This window comes from Varroa destructor, unplaced genomic scaffold (assembly GCF_002443255.2).
Source record: "Varroa destructor unplaced genomic scaffold, Vdes_3.0 BEIS01000001.1, whole genome shotgun sequence".
Taxonomy (NCBI): domain Eukaryota; kingdom Metazoa; phylum Arthropoda; class Arachnida; order Mesostigmata; family Varroidae; genus Varroa; species Varroa destructor.
Genome location: NW_019211454.1, coordinates 6,166,002 through 6,182,224, shown reverse-complemented (window position 1 = coordinate 6,182,224; position 16,223 = coordinate 6,166,002). Strand labels below are relative to the sequence as shown.

At 41.5% G+C, this 16,223-nt stretch overlaps 1 long non-coding RNA gene across 1 annotated transcript in view; it reads right to left on the bottom strand.

The window, feature by feature from the left end:
• LOC147758180 (uncharacterized) overlaps positions 1–16,223 on the bottom strand; it is a 49,923-nt gene that overhangs the window by 14,909 nt on the left and 18,791 nt on the right. The window contains exon 2 of the long non-coding RNA XR_015319075.1: positions 8,055–8,118. This is a non-coding gene — a long non-coding RNA (uncharacterized LOC147758180). The remainder of the gene's footprint in view (positions 1–8,054; positions 8,119–16,223) is intronic.

The window sequence follows — 16,223 nt, the reverse complement described above, 5'->3', positions numbered from 1 at the left end:
TCTAAATTTACATATTAAAAATAAGTTAAAGAAGAAATAATAGGATTAGTATTAAAACTGACAATGTATCCTAACGATAGTTAGAGGATCTTTCCTATACGTGAAACTACTAATACGCGACTATTGGAACAACATAGTAACCTCATGTATTTGAAAAAATCCATCTAAAGTATCTGTACACCTAAAATCTAGTTGTAAAAAAGGTTTCAGTTATATTACGTCAATTTACGTTGCCTTTGTATTTTTTCGCAAGTTTATTTTCGCGAATTTCGACCTTAAGGGTAATAAAAAAGCACCGCAATCCAACATTCAGGAAGATCGCTTTTGCTTTTGTTTGAATAGATAAAATCTCGATACACATCGATGTACAGTGGATATATTCATGACAATGGATGGCAAGCAATGAGTTACGCATAGCTTTATATACCCCAATAATGGTGGATTATTTACCGTAGTATATATGTTATACAAAAACATATTCCTCTAACAATATGATAAGTGCACGTAACCACCCGGACCCACCGATCTTAAACCTTTCCGAACCTAAGTTTCTCATACTAATTTCTTGGTAGTCTACATAGGTTTTTCTTCGTCCTCTTCCCTCCTCATCAGGTTGGGTATAAATACCCCTTTAGAAAGGGAGACACGCATGTGCTTTTCTGTGCATACTAGTTCGAAACGCAAAAAGTGCAAAGAACATTTTGAGAAACGGGGAAAAAGCTTGGCGACAGTCTTTGCTCTATCCAGCGCTGCTGCACAGAAGATGAATGAAGTTTCTCAAGTCTCCTATTTTCAGCTGTTTCTTTTCGCTATTCCCTATACGATTAGATAACGTGCGTGAAAGAGAGAAAAATAACGACAAACCAACGTCGAGAATAAGTGACGTTCTAGCGGGACAACGCGGTGTAGTTATTTGGGGCTCACCATCAATGTTGAGACTGTTGGCACCTTCTTCGGTTGGAGGGCTTTCGACATTTGCAGTGAATAGCAAAAACTGCTCTTGGTTTTGAAGCATAGTCGTCACGTATGGAGCGGAAGTTATCTATGTCTACGAGTGACTATAGAAAACATTGTACCGGACGTCATGAAGCTAGAGCACATTTCTTATCTCTAAATAGTTGTTGTATGTCTTATTGGGGTTACTCAAGTCCTTTAAAGATTGTTATGCCCTTTCTGCCTCAAAAAAGTCTCGAACGTTGGATGCATATGAAATATATTTTATTCGCTACCTTCATGTACATACAAGATACGACTAAGAAATATTTATCGGAGTCAAAAGGCTCTATTTCTAGTAAAATGAAACGAACAAGTGTGGTTCCTATTTCCCTTACCACATTAGTCCCGGGTAGCCTCAAACTCAGCTCTGTTTAGCCAAAACTACAACTTGGACTGTCATAATCTCGAAATTATCACTAGATAATCATATAGATGACGCTGAATGGCTAGCAGAACTTCGAAAAATCGTTCGCGCGTTTGGGGTAGCTCTAATGAGTAGTAATTTATCAGACCCTTCTGCCACAAGTGTCTGTGTTACCCTGCAATTTTAGTAAGTGTGATTAAAAAAACGCTTGCCTATTGAATTCTAGTTAGTTCTAACAAATATTGAATACTAAATTCGTAACGCATGTACTGTTCGCAAGTGCTTTTTACGTCTCAGTCTTTCGCCGTTCCTGCTGTATCGAGAACGATCCTCGCTTCGAGCGAGTAACTTTTCATATTTCGTCACTCCCTTCGCCCGCACATTTTCCCTTCATAGAAAGAGCTGCTAAATTTCAATCAGTACGTGGGAAAACATGAAAGAGGATGCCGTGGAAAAAAGATGCCTCCAGAAATCAGCCTGCCAGCGTCCCGAAGACCAGTGGCAGCATATTGATGTACAGCGGTAAACGTCAATAGCCAGCGTTTAAAATTCACTCTGCTCATCCTGTAGTCCGAGGTAAAACCTATGTACCAGGCAGTGGCTGAGGCATTGTTTTTACCGTATCGCCCTGGTTTCCTCCTTTCTTTTTACTTTAATCCCCTCTTTCCTAGACACATGCTCATCCTGGTCGGCGCGGAAGGTATCCATGAAAGCAGTCCTGATCCTAAGTATGGTGGAAACGATTCCACGTTCTCGTCTGTTCAGTCGCTAGACCAGCCTGTAGTCTCTCGTAGCCTCTACTAGTCTAGGTGCTCTTTCCGCGCCTGTTCGTTCCGGCCTGGTACGCCTTGCTTCTTTGGATGGCCTTTCTGCTACACAACGTACTCCACTTTTGCGAAAGTGCGACCTAAAGCAGCGTCTCGAACCACCGACTAGCCAGATTGCCTCTTGGTTGGTAACGGCCTTGCCTGATACATTAAAGGAGCTAATGTATCGATGCGGGCGACTCCAAGTCAACGACTAAGTCCACTGGTGCGAGAGCAAAGCCTTGGTAAAGAAAGATTTTAGACTATTGCGACGACGAGACGAAAACAAGGAGTCGGTGTGGAGGAGTACGACGTTGAAAGCGTGGCCGACTGTCCCTCCTCCGAAATAAAAGAAGCTGTGAACTATAGGGCCTGGGCGAGAAGATGATGGGACGTTGGCAGCTGGGGAAGCCGGGAATCGTATCGAATGTTCGCAGGAAACCCGAATTCTACCGGGCTATCGTGCGCTCTGACGTGTTCGCTGAAGAACGTGATGTGTCAATGGGTCGAGTAATGTTTGTGAGGTGAAAATGCCCCGAGTACATTATGTAACTGATGTAAGGATAATCCTTATAGAAAGCTGTGGTGTGTAAAAGAAAGGCTACTATTGCAAGGCTTATTCCAGCCAAATTTTGCTAACTGATTTGAAAATACATGCTTGAGCAGAATGGAGTTTCATCCTTGTTTTTTCGTCTTTATTAGGTCCTTATTCGTCCTTTCTGCACATCTTAAAATGCTCTCCCGAGAGCAATTTATTAGTTTTACTAGATTGTCATAGTTAGCGTATACATTTACACTTTCAACTGCCTAGTGGTAGTCCAGAAACTGTCCAAGTAGAAATATACAGTTTTCAATAGGAAGTTACTCCATTTACGTTTATTCTATATATAATGTTTAAACATCAGGCAAAAGCTATGTAGAAATCTACAATTAGTAACTGGAAGGGATACATCGTACACCTCCCAGTGCTACTTGAATCAATATTGTTCCATCGCAAATGGAAATACAAAGGTTCTGTACGCCTAGAGTACTGCAAAAAGGCTAAAAGCCTACAGACTGCCAGAAGACAATAGAGCAAGCGAGTGGGTAAGCTGTGTTGAAAAAAGCTCGGCACCCCTTCAAATTGGCCTTGATAAGCCTGTATCCCAATTTTCTCACACTTTTAACACCAGATTTGAAAAGTAAGCAGGAAATAAGAACGTTGAAAATTAATATTGAATGAACAGAATAGATGAGATTGGAGTAACTCAGGCAGAAAAAGCAGAGGGCCGACGCTCCGTCCCTCTACGACAGTGATTACGTTGTAGAGGATTGGGAACTGCACGAGAAGCCCGGATGGGGCTTTTTGGTCTTGCGCTATCGTACTAGGACAAAACGTAGGCGATAGTGGTGGGCGTAGGGCGAATGTCTTGTTGGAGTGAAACGTCCCCTTTGTGTCGTTTTTGTCATGAAAAGATCTGCGAAGGTAGCGAACGAGTTGGTGTGTGCCAGCTGATGATCTCTGTTGGTGAATGAGGTTATACTTTTGAGGGAGAACACGAATCATAAAACACAAGACGAGGGTTCCGCCATCTGGTCTAGCTTTCATCTTTTTATCCCATTCGCAGAGAAGAAAAGTCGTCTGCTAAACAGCTGGTAAATCAACCCGATAGTAAAACTACAAAAAATAACAGAATGGGCTTGAATTCAAACAATCTATTTATTTGATCAGAACGAGCCAAATCAAGTTATGGGGTGGAAATCCATTGTGCGTCACTTATCTTGCTGATCTTAAGGTTTTACTTAAGTGACAAAAGCATTAAGTATGAGTCACGCCGGAGGATGCGTTATACTAATATACCAAGCCAAAATATAAAACGACAATATTGTAGAAATAGTCGAACGGCTCGCAAACAACAACACCCGATTAGGAAATGTTGAAATCGACTGAAATTGAATTAAGTTGGATTGATTTTCTTAGCGCTGGCTATGGTGCACGAACAAGCTTCAAGACATTATATATAGAGGCGAATATATAATGTAAGACCCATTTAATTAATCAACGTTAGTTGTTCAGTTTTTAATGAAGTATACTACATCAAAACTCTCGATAAAGCAAGAGGATAAAAGGACAAAAAAGACTTTGGGTTAGGCTGGCGACTGAAACAACGCAGCATAAAATGTCGTCCTAAGCAGACCGGCAGGCGAGTATTGATTGTATTTTTTCAAAGAACAGTTAAATGCAAACAGGCATATACTAGTGCAGGACAGAACGAAATAATAAAAACACAGTGATTCTGCATACATCTACAATATCTCAATGAGCTATCTCACTGTCGCTTGTAAATACGGCCACACCTGCAAAGTAGAGCTTTTTTTCATTTTGCTACTTATTTTACAACATTTGTGAATAAATTACGACGCTACTGCAATCTATTAGAAGGCTCATAGCGAAAAAATTCCTGCCCTAGCTCAGATAATTAGCATCTAAACCATATGTAACATTAATAACCCGTTAAACTAATGGGGGCCGTTATCTCAGGATCTCTTTAGGAGGAAAGCTCTCTACTTCGCTTCCTGTAGAAGAATTGAGATGTACAAATTTCGGACTCATCGGTTTAATAGACGTCAGACAAGGCCCATCATCAGTATAGGTTGATGGAGGGGTTCCGAGTCACTCAAGGAAATCCGAAGATTGCTTAGGCCCACTGACACGTCCACAGTGGTAAGAGGTAACTCTGTAAGAGCTCAGGGTGATACAAGATCAGTGTCAACTTTCCTTTTCACAGCGGTGCTTATAGATCAGTTCGAGAACGAGTTAGGGCGTCTAGCCCTACGATACAGTAAGAATAATTACGATATAATGCGAAACGTTCTGGTGACGCAGAACACCGAAACGGCACGTTGGTAGCCATCACGTTAAGATCGTTTAGCTATATCGATTATTCGCAGCCGCGCGAGATCGTCCGCGCGTTTACTTGCCGTCGATGCTTGCTGACAACGCAACGTCGAAAATGCTAATGAGACAACCGAATGCATCTTTACGTATAATCGGCGAAACAAGGTTCGTTTGCTTTCAAAGCATTGTAAATGTAGCTCAGTAAAGAACACACTGCAGAATAGGGCTTTGACTATGATGAGGGGCGATAAGAAAAAGCTTCCTATAGTTTTCAAGTTGTCAGGTACATTATACTATGAAACTTACATAAAATAACAATGCGACTATTTTCAGTATGTGATGAAAGGAGCCAGAACAGCTCAATGACGTACCGCCTGTGCACTTTTCTAGTAAATTGGCGTATGGTCAATGCGCTATGATTTGTTTGAGCATAAATATTATGGGTCTCGAAAGGGCTGGTCCTGAACAAAAGTCTTCGAAATATGTTCGCCAAATAGTTCAAGATAGGTGCGTAATCAATATATCTGCATATAGAGCATTGCTAATTTGACCGTTTCAATCGATAAACATCGGCATTTGTCCTGTCTTGCATCTTCCCTCTCCGTAGAAAGCATAACTTTTACTGGGAAGGGGAAAAATCCAAGAATGTTTTCCTTCTAATTAGTTAACACTCGTTTTATGCTTATAGAGCAATGCTAGTTGTTATATCTGATTAAGGTTGTTTCTGAGTAACGTTGTTTTGGTTAAAATCATCTTTCCACTTACGTACATAATTTGCTATGAAAATTATTGAATGACCAGATAAACAGAGAAATACAGTATGGCCGCTTGTCGTGACCCATACACGCATATGAAACTTCTCAGAAAGGGAATTCACACGCTAGCGGTGTGTCACCGGAAACAGCAACGTTCATAATTAACCGAGCGCTGTTCCCTGTCAGCTCTAGTAAGTCCAAGTGCTCTTTATTCCTTTGAATCAACTGCAGGCATAGCAGCACTAGCAGCAGTTATACTGGTGCTAATAGTAAAACACGTTGGCCGATTGAAAAACTAGCTTCGTCTTGTCCCAACGACTAGAGTTCACTGGGAGACGGGCTCCAGAGTGGAAACAGATCGAGCATCTGGAAGATGCTTTTGTCGCTCATTCTTTCCTCTCAATTTTTCTTCTTTGATTCTCTTGTCTTAGGCGGCTTGTTGTCCTAGTAGAAATCAACGCCATTATAGTGAATCAGAATCGACAGCGGTGATGCTGTATTCAGGACGCTGGAGCGGTTCGACACGGCTGCCGAGGAGATGAGCGCTAACTCCTGCTGCAATCGCGAGGGTCCGCCGGATAAAAGAATGAGTGTAAAAATTAAACGCGGCGCTAAAAATCACTTACTCATCAAAGGAACTTACGTAACTCCGTTCGTTCATGCAGCTGAGCGGCAGGAGTGTCTGTGAGTCCTGGTGCGGAGGACGAAGCTTGTCTTTGGTTCGATGGAGTAGCGCTTAAGTGGAGGGGCGCTAAAGTCGGTATTTGGAGGGTAAGGGAAACAACATACCGGATACATCTCGTTCTTTCTAGACTCGAAGCCTGACGTTGGTCCTCCTGTGTGCTGAGCAGTTTCCCGTACCTTGGGTACTCCCGTACTGCGATGAGACCAAGGATCTTCTCTTCTTACTTTTCGCTTTTTTTCTGTCTTGTTCACTCTTCCTTTTTAGGCTGATTGCAGATCGATGAAACCCGTCTATCCTCTTGCGGCGCTTTAGTTCGGTTACTCGTTTACTGTCCGCTTTTGTTTTTCGTTTCGAATCCGAAGAACATGATCAGACTGAGCTTCATCTCTGCTTGACTCAACAACCAGCTCTATTAGGTATCCCCAACGGACAGCAGAACAGTCGACAAATGATTACAGAGCTAGTGAACTACCTACGACATCTGACCGCTATCATCTCTGGATTATTCTCTCCAGAATTGAGAAATCGCGCCGACCCTGCTACAAAACATCGTATGTCTTGTTTCAGTGTGCAACGGACTTACGATGGGGTTATTATTAGCGTTTGCAAGAATAGGTTTGTGGGTAGATTCGGTCCCACAGAGTAAACCCTTGTATCAAGTATATCCAAATAATCAAAGGTGTTCGTAAATTTTTGAAAATAAAGATTCGTAAATGCAACTATATAACGTATTGTACTGCAATATGCCTGGAAGATATGTAAAGAGGTCATTCTGTTCTAAAAAATAGGATTTTTTGATACGCCTTTTCGCTGTATTCGCTGCTTTTCCTTTTTCATCACAAAGTGTATCTTAGGACGAATTTACACAGTTGTCATCTATTTTATGATGTAATATCAATTGGATCGAATTGCTTCTCTTTTAAATATTTTTATTTTTTTTTTATGAGCTAATTTTCTCTTCAAGACTTCTTTAAATGTTCTCCTGGAGCGTCCTGTCGTTCTAAATAGAAAGCCTTGAGTCGGCCTCTTAGGTTGATAAAATTATTACATGCCTTTCATTTCAAATCCGCATGGCCATAAGCCCTTTGCTTGTAACATGCGGCTCAGTTGCCGCCGGTAACGTTTTTGACCACGTTTTAAGTTGCTTCATGACAAAAGCCAGTGACTGCGGTCGGATAGCCATCCAATGCAAATGAGTCGTTTTTAAATGATTTTTGAAAGAGACTTTTTATGTGGTTCGGCCGAGCACATCCATTGAATGGAACTTGCTTGTGATCTGGTACCCTTGTTCGGCCCTATTTACCCAGGAGCTTATGCCCCCCCCCTCCCCGTACGAAGGAGTGAGATACACACCTCGATGTCGACAATGCACAAGTACACAGAGTACGAATTTCTTTAAGGCATTCAGTACTATGTGTTCCTTTAATTCAGCTTCGGTAGGGACGGACGGCCAGCTATATATTGTGAATTATATCGTGGTACCACAAAGTTTCTAGTTTGGCGGAATTGAACAACTTACTTATTCCGAATAAATAATATTAATTAATCTAATAGCTTCTGTTATAGTTACCATATTTCTCAGTGCAGTACGATATCGGACAGAAGGATGATCAGGGTCTGGTTGACTCAAATACCTGAAAATATCCATCCATTTAGTTACAAATGTTAATTATTTTCAAAGAACTTTTCATTACAATTTGACATACGTCCTCACTGAGTTTGCCTGTAATATGTCGAATCTTATTTTCGAAGTTGTTGACTTTTAATGATTTACTGATAATACTACACTTGTTGAAACGCCTTTAATAATCTTATTCATGACAGGCTTACATAGCAACGTCCACATGCTGAACTAATTTTAATAAACCAGACTAAGTGATCGAGCGGTAGATAAGGAGCTACCTATGACCTCACTATTGTGATCTCAATGCCCCGTCCATTTTGGCACTGCTGCAACCTAGACTAATTTTATTCAAACGTTCGTCATCAATCAAAGATGACAGTAAGCTTTGATTGTGGCGCTATTTCAGCTTATATATTTCCACTGGCTTTCGAAGTGGCGTTCTGAAATTCTGCTTGGGGTTTGGTTCGGTTAATATGGTATATTATTGTACTTATCACACGAATTGTCACACGCCTAACATTGAAAGCTGTAGCTAAATGCCACACCCACAGATCCCCATTGCACCATTGCTATCACCAGCTAACTACCATTCAACGTGTAAAGTTTTGGTGGCATGATAAGACGAAGTCGTATTGGAAGGTAGACCTGCTGTAGTGCGACCTGCTAGCTTGGGCTTGTCCATTTCTTTTACTATAGCTTGTACTTTTTTTTTTTTTTTTTTTTTTTTAATATAAATCGCGTCCTTATGTGTTAAGCACGATGACTTTTCAAGATGATTTAGTTAACCCTTTCCTAGGAATAAAAAGAATCCTTGTGTTGTGCTTCTGGTGGTCAAGTTGTTAGCCATCCCATATCCCACGAGCGAAGCGTGACTAGGTCTGGGTTCGGCCCTAAATCACTTCAATCCTAATTCATTACATGATTTTAACTCTAGAAACAAAGCGTGCTACCGCTGCGCGATCACGGAGGTGCGGGGAATATTTTAGCAACCAAACAAGTCAGAACCATTCACAAGAGAACATATTTATTTGAAGAGCCCGATACTGAAGAAAACAAGGTTTTACAAAGTAGAGAACAAGTATTCAATAACTACACCTATGTGTGTACTAATCTGTATAATACTTTGACTTCTTAATAATGAATATAATAATTCTTACAATATATGCGTAACGATCAAACATAGAAGTTAGTATTTGGTATGCGGGTAACTTGAGGCGGAGCATTTGTTTTGTGCCCACAAGTACTGCTTCAAACACGATTCTTATAGTTGTTAAACTTTCAATTCACTCCATGAACTATTGCTGTTTTTATTTGCTAAAGGTGAATTTTCTCATATGCAAGGCGTCGATTTCGTGAAATGTACGCGGAAAAGGAACGTAAGAACAAATAAAAAGGAAGGTTGTCTAATAATGGAAACAAATACACTTAAGCATATACTCGCTGTTGCATCAAAATAAATCTCGAACTTGACCTAAAAGTTGGGAGACGTATTTATAGGTTTAGATTTTCACCTTTATAAATAGGTCAAAAATGTTTGTTTTAATAGTAGTAGTACGCCTTTACTTCTACTGTTGGTGTGGTGTTGTTGTTCCGTAATTCGTTTCATAGGCGTGTCATCCTTCTCTTTTAGTTAATTCGAGCCGTAAATTTTTTTTTTGATGTCCAAGTCTATTTTCGGCCTATCCATCGTATGTTGCTTTATATAAGCTATTTTTCAAGCAACTGGCCGCGGGTTGACGCTGCGGTCAGCAGGTTACCATACACCCTGTTTGGGTTCACTGCAGCTGGTTTTGGTCGATGGCTATAACCAACAGAGCACAGCTAATCATGCAAAAATCTTCGGGAGTCACCGTTGAAGTGACGACGACAAGAAAAGGCCACTTTGCCGACTAATTTCTTAGACGACTTTCGTGATGGTCAGGACTACCTTTTGCAATTAGCTGAACTGCCTCTCCGCGAGATGACTAATGAAAATTGCCTGCTTTCGCGGGCGGAGCTACAGCACCCCAGCCGATTGCGTATCCCAGATGATACGTTGTTATTTCTGATCCCTCCACATTTCTATAAGTGCCCCGTTGGATGAGAAAGACGTCGTCCCCTATTCGCCCCAAAGCAGAACTTCTGTTCAGAATTCGTTGCTAACGTAGCGTAAGCAACGAGAAGTATAGTATACAGAGTCCTGTTGCTTCATTCGTAGGCAATTGAGCGATTTCACATGCTTTCATTGCGATGCCCACTTCCAATTGACTTCGCCTGATCTTCGTCTGCTTCAACGATGCAGATACTGAAGGCCACTGAACGACAAGTTATATCGTCAAACAGCTGTACATTCATTGGGAATTCTGTCAACATGTGACACAGATGGACCGCTTCAAAAGTTTGCTTTTTAGGCTTCCTTTACCGTTTCAAGGTGTAAGTTACATTCATATACAGGTGCAAATATAATAGGGATATATCAATGACAACGAACCGTATGTACGACGTTAAAAACTTTCGTTCATTCTATTCGTCTTCCTGAGGAGAATCATAGAAAATTCGCCTTATATGAACATTTCTGTTTTGTATTAGACGAAGCTGTTCTCGCAGACAAACCGGAAGACATCACGTTTTCAGTCACCACGCTTACTTAATACCACTAGGCTATATCAAGAAAATGTTACGCGTCATTTTTTTGCCCTATCGACAACAATGGGTCTCGTGCTGGAGCTCAGAATAATCGTCGCTTCTGGGGTCTTGTGACAGAATCTTAGCAAGTTACACGTAAGCTTTTTTTTTTTATTGTACAACGCCATAAAATTAACTTGTGGTACCTATCAACGGCGATTATGTGTATACCGAAACTATACGTTGGTCCTCGTTGCCAATCTTAGAGCTTCGTTAGAGGAAGGGCGCCTAGAAATTATCTTTCTTCTTGACGTATTTTAAACACAAGCTCAACCGCGGGGTAACTAGGACGGCTACTGCCATTAGGACTTATTGCTTTCTCGTTATAAGAAGGCGAGTATGAAGTTAGGGCATTTGAAGCCCTTTCTTCTTTTGCCGAACTCAAACAGTTTCTTTGTTTCTCACCGTCCTACAAAAAGACCGACTCTAAAAGGTAGAATACCTGATTGGTTGAGTCATGCATTACCAGCACCCTATCCTTCTTCAGAACTTCCCCCGCCCGAGGAATATTTCAGAGCACTCACAGAGCGATGAGTCGTCACCGACCGTGGCGCTGGTATCGGGAACGATAGAAATTTGATTCGCGCAGTGCTAAGTGCACTTGTGTTTTCTGGACCATTTCGAGCACCCCGACTTATAGTGATTGGGCATGAGCTCCTCTCAACTCAGGAAAAGACGATCTTCACCGCCCTTTACGCCGCAGCATCTCCACATCCCTCAAACCTGTTTCTCGTGGGCCGCACTAATTATGCATCAACCAAAGGCGCAATAGTGAACGCAAGATACTAACGTTCTTAGCAAAGTCCGATTACCCTGCGAAATAGCCAAGAAAGCAATGTCGCATCACCTAGTACAGCCTTAAAAAGGCTGGCAGCGGCTGCCTCAACGATTGGTAGACGATGTGTCATTATAATTATCAATGGCGTTTTAAATTGCTTGAAAATTTCCAGAGAAACTGCTCATTTCTTTTCAAAGCACGATAAATATATTTAGACCTAAAATAGTATCTTGTGGTTTTTTGCAGGTAGATTTGAAGAGCAGGTGAATCGATTGGCCTTGCTATTGGCTTTGAGCCTAACGTACGTTCGATGATCAATAGTTCGAATCTAGATATCTGTGATAATTAAATTATCTAACATTACATAACGTTATTATATTAACAGGCTCAAAGAACGTACAACTGTCTGAGCGAATCTTAATAAGTACTTTTCAGATGCTGAATTGTCCAGAGCAAATATATCTAAATTCTTAGTTCGCCTTATTACTCCTGACTTGATTGAACACTATTTTAGCTTGAAAATGATACCAATCCAGCTTTGTTTGTTCGCGAAAGCATGTTTCCCATTTTACACACGGTACCCCTGTGTACGTCGCAAGTCAGTGCCGTGATATCGGTAAGCCTTGGCCTAGTTTGGCCTAAAAAGGGCTCACAGAAATCTAAGGCTAGAAACCATTTGTTTCATTAAGTATTCAGTACGCATGTTGTCAACGGATTGCCTTTTAATTGCTTTATAATATGACACACTGCACCTAAGATAATGAACTAAACTTGATTAATCTTGTCATCAGCTGATTTATACGATCTGCCTTTTGAATTTATATCGAGGCGTATTTTCGTGAACCTGATACGATAACACGTAAGAGATATGTGTATCCCAAGAACGTCGATTTCCGGATTGTGCCCGTGATGTGAAGGGAAGAACGTTATAAATACGTTAAAAAAGATCAAAATCACGCGAGCTTTTGGCCGCGCCCTTTGCCTCTGCGGGTGTGGAGCTACCACCGGCCGATCGGTGCATTGCGTCCATTATCGAACACGACCGGCGTCGAAAAGGCATTGCCTTTGACAGTCTATAGCTGCTCGATGGCATTTGAGCAGTATGCTGAGTTCTTGGGGGAGTTCGAAACGAAAAAAGGCTTTGAAATACCGTCAAGGAAACCGGCCTAAAAGGGCAGGGCGTATAACTTGCAGGTTGCCTTCTGTTGGTGCTGTTAATGGCGGCAAGCTGCCGAAGGTTGAGCCAGACAATGGCTAAATTTGAACGGACCCTCCCAATTTAGTCTACGGGAGGGTCTGTTTTCTACATTGAGACCCTGCTAGCGTTGAAGAGAGGCACACTCAGCACATTGCAACAGCTACACTAAAATTTTCAAATGTAACGAAGCTTTGTAGGCAGGGATGTAGAAAGGGATTAATAATTTACTATATAGGCTTCTCTTAAAATATTTTACTATCACAAAGTATGAACAAAAGTCATTTCTTCCTTGACCACTGATCCTTTGTTTCTAGGATACTGATAGGCAGTTGATTTAATGAATTTTCCTTTGCGCATAAAAAAGGAACCAAAGAAAATGAACCTTCTCCTTTTAAAAACAGCGTTCTATTCAGCCTGATGTCCAGCTATAATTGTGGCCTTATTGAATAGCACTGAGAGTTATCATTTTGAATGGAAGGACCAATGTTCTATCTTGCCCATCTCGAATAATAACATTAGAGACCAGTATAAGGATATTGTACTGAGATAAGGAATAGAAAGGAAGATATAAAAGCTATAACATAAGGAAGTCATTATGATTTGAGCATAAACGCTTTATCAAACAACCAGGGATAAGCTAAATTATAAATATATCCAGATACCACAAGCAAAAGGCAAAAATAGATATTATTGCAACGCAGGTGATTTCTGCAACAGTCTCCACACATCGATTACAGAAACCTACGGAGCAGCCTACACCTCAGCGATGGCAATATCAACATTAACGTACTTACTACCTTAACTCGATAAGGAACCCTACGAACTGAGAAACAGCTTCTATTGCCCATTGAATTTGTCTAGAGGAACCAGCCCGGGGAACTTCCTTCTGAGGAAACAGCGTCTTCCAAGGTGACTGAAAATATAGAACCTATAATTAACCGACTATGATCAATAGTCAACAGGACTGGCGCACACAGGAAGTTCTGTTGCCGTTCAAGAAATCGGCGTTTGCTTGCCAAAGGGGTCATGAACAATAGCAAATCTGCATGTAAGAGACACACGTTACGAGATAAGGCCATTTTCCAAGGAACCTTATCGGCTTTCATGCAAAAGGCCAGTCGTTTTCACAGTCACGAACGACAAAATTTCGAACTAAAGCTACACCAGCTTTACTTTTCAGCTCCACAGACATTGTTCTGGTAGTCGCCCTACGACTCTCTCCCTTTGTTTCGAAGCTATTAAAGAAGTCCAAAACGCCAGCAAACTGACTGATCCGTCTGATTATCCAATAAGACACCAGCTTAGCTGAAAATTCGTATCAGACAAACCAGCTTTCTTTTTACAGTTTTGAAGTAGCGTGAGCTTAGCCCCTTTAAAGGTCAAAATACGTCCCGCAGAGTTTTGGCCATCACATCGTCGCTAAAACCGCGATTACTTGCTTGACGGCGTATACTTTTAATTTACAACGTACAACAACTGTATTCTTCACACATTAAATTACCGCGCAACAAACATTTGAATGAAACTCCTTCACCAGATATGTTGACTGAATTTTGTACACTTTTAGCTATGTCGAACAACAGAGAATACCTTGGTGACCCTAAAAAAATTGACAAACAATGGTAAGTGAAATAAATCGAGGGAGAAAAAACAAAAACACGCTGGGTCATATGCGTAATTAGTCGCTGGCTACCTCTAAGTATTCATCTCACCAGTACTACGACGACTGCAGACATGCTTCACTTATCAGGCTTGTAGGCTACTACAATGAATGATACGAAGGGTGTGATAAGGAGATGATTATCTCCATAACGATTATATTCAGATCGCCTTTGCTTTCGTGCTAGTTTTCTGTATGAGGGCATACCAATAGTCCGAAAGTAGCTTTTAGGCTCAAATTTGTATTTTAACTTGTCTATTGTTTGACACGGCATTGGTTAATCAATGGATTACATGATCGTAATATATAACAATGACTATTTTTGTCTTAGTAAAAAAAAACTAACGATCGTAATACTGTACAGCATCGTTTACCATCTTTATCAGCGAAATTAATAAAAAACACTGCTTACGTAAGGGTTCTGTGGAAGTGTTGTTCGAGTAAAATCTCACTTCAATGGTAAAACCGTTCTTCTATTTTATCATCGTCTTATATATGCCGACTATAAAGGCTTGTAGAAGCCAGCTTTTGACCTTGAAGGTCGGCGTTTATGTGAGTTTGCGTGTATGCTTCCACCGGCACCCTCTGACATAATAGACCAACGTGGTAGCAAATCCTTGTCAAAGGGAAAAAAGGCAAGGAGTACAGACGATATATTAGATATGGCCTTTCTGGACCTCACTTGGGACATGCCAGAATAAAAGGCCCACTGGCAGTTTGTTGCTGTTTCTGCTAAACAAAACGGTCGAGGGGGCAGTATTCGCTGTAGAAGGGCAAGATTTGCAAACCGTTTCTTCGTCTATCCCTCGATATGCCACCCGGCCAGCTGTAGCAATGGTATTGCTGGAGGCATTAGACATTGGAGTCTCCTTGTTCCACTGACATCGACTCGGACTAAACTGAACCAGGCTAGCTGTCCTGCTCCATCTCGTCGGCACTCCACCCTTTTCATTTGGTTTTCTGTCTGCGCTCTTTTGACGACGACGATCCGCGAACCTCCTGGATTTTAGGAGATAGATCGTTCACTAGAGGAAGCAGTGGCTGGGGCTAGTCAGAGACGAATGGAGGAGTTTCGTTCAATAAACTTGGCTTGGTGAGACTACCTAGCCAATCTACTCGAAGAATTGCTCCCCTGAGTAATATTGAGTGTTCCCAGCGTTCCTCAAACATTGAGACAGGCTGACCGCTCGCCGTACGACTGATCTGGCACCAGAGGGTCAGCCAGTCGATTTTGGTAGTCTGTAGCGTACTCCAGTACACGTTGAAAAGCCACTTGATATGGCTTTAGCATATCAGAAGTACTGCGTATACGGATGCGCTAGCGGCAACAATGAGAGCATTCGGTGTTTGAAACGGACTATATGACCTGTTGATGATCCCGCGCGCGGTATTGCGGGAACCGTAGTGATTCCTTTTTGAGATGTGCTACAGACCTGTTTTGCACATTAATAAAAAGGCTTATCAACAAAAATAATGTTGCAGTTGAAAGTCTATTCGGTGAATGGATTATTACCCCTAGACAATGTTACTACTAATCGCTGTTGTAAAATTGTCGCTTATCTGTGCACGGCTCAAGATGTTCCTCCTATCTTCCAACGCTCAGGCCATTCTTAGGTCTGGTCGTACCGGGCGAAGTTAGACCGGTGCTTTGTAGGGGACGTCGAACATTACGGGAAGAAGTCTGCTCTCAGATTGGCCTGACGTAGTTAACCCTCAAACAACATTTCCGAATGATGGAGCCGTTGGGAGAAGATAGAGCAGCGTATACCTTTTCTCAATATAAACCCTGGCGAAAGAGTTGGAATTTACAAAAAT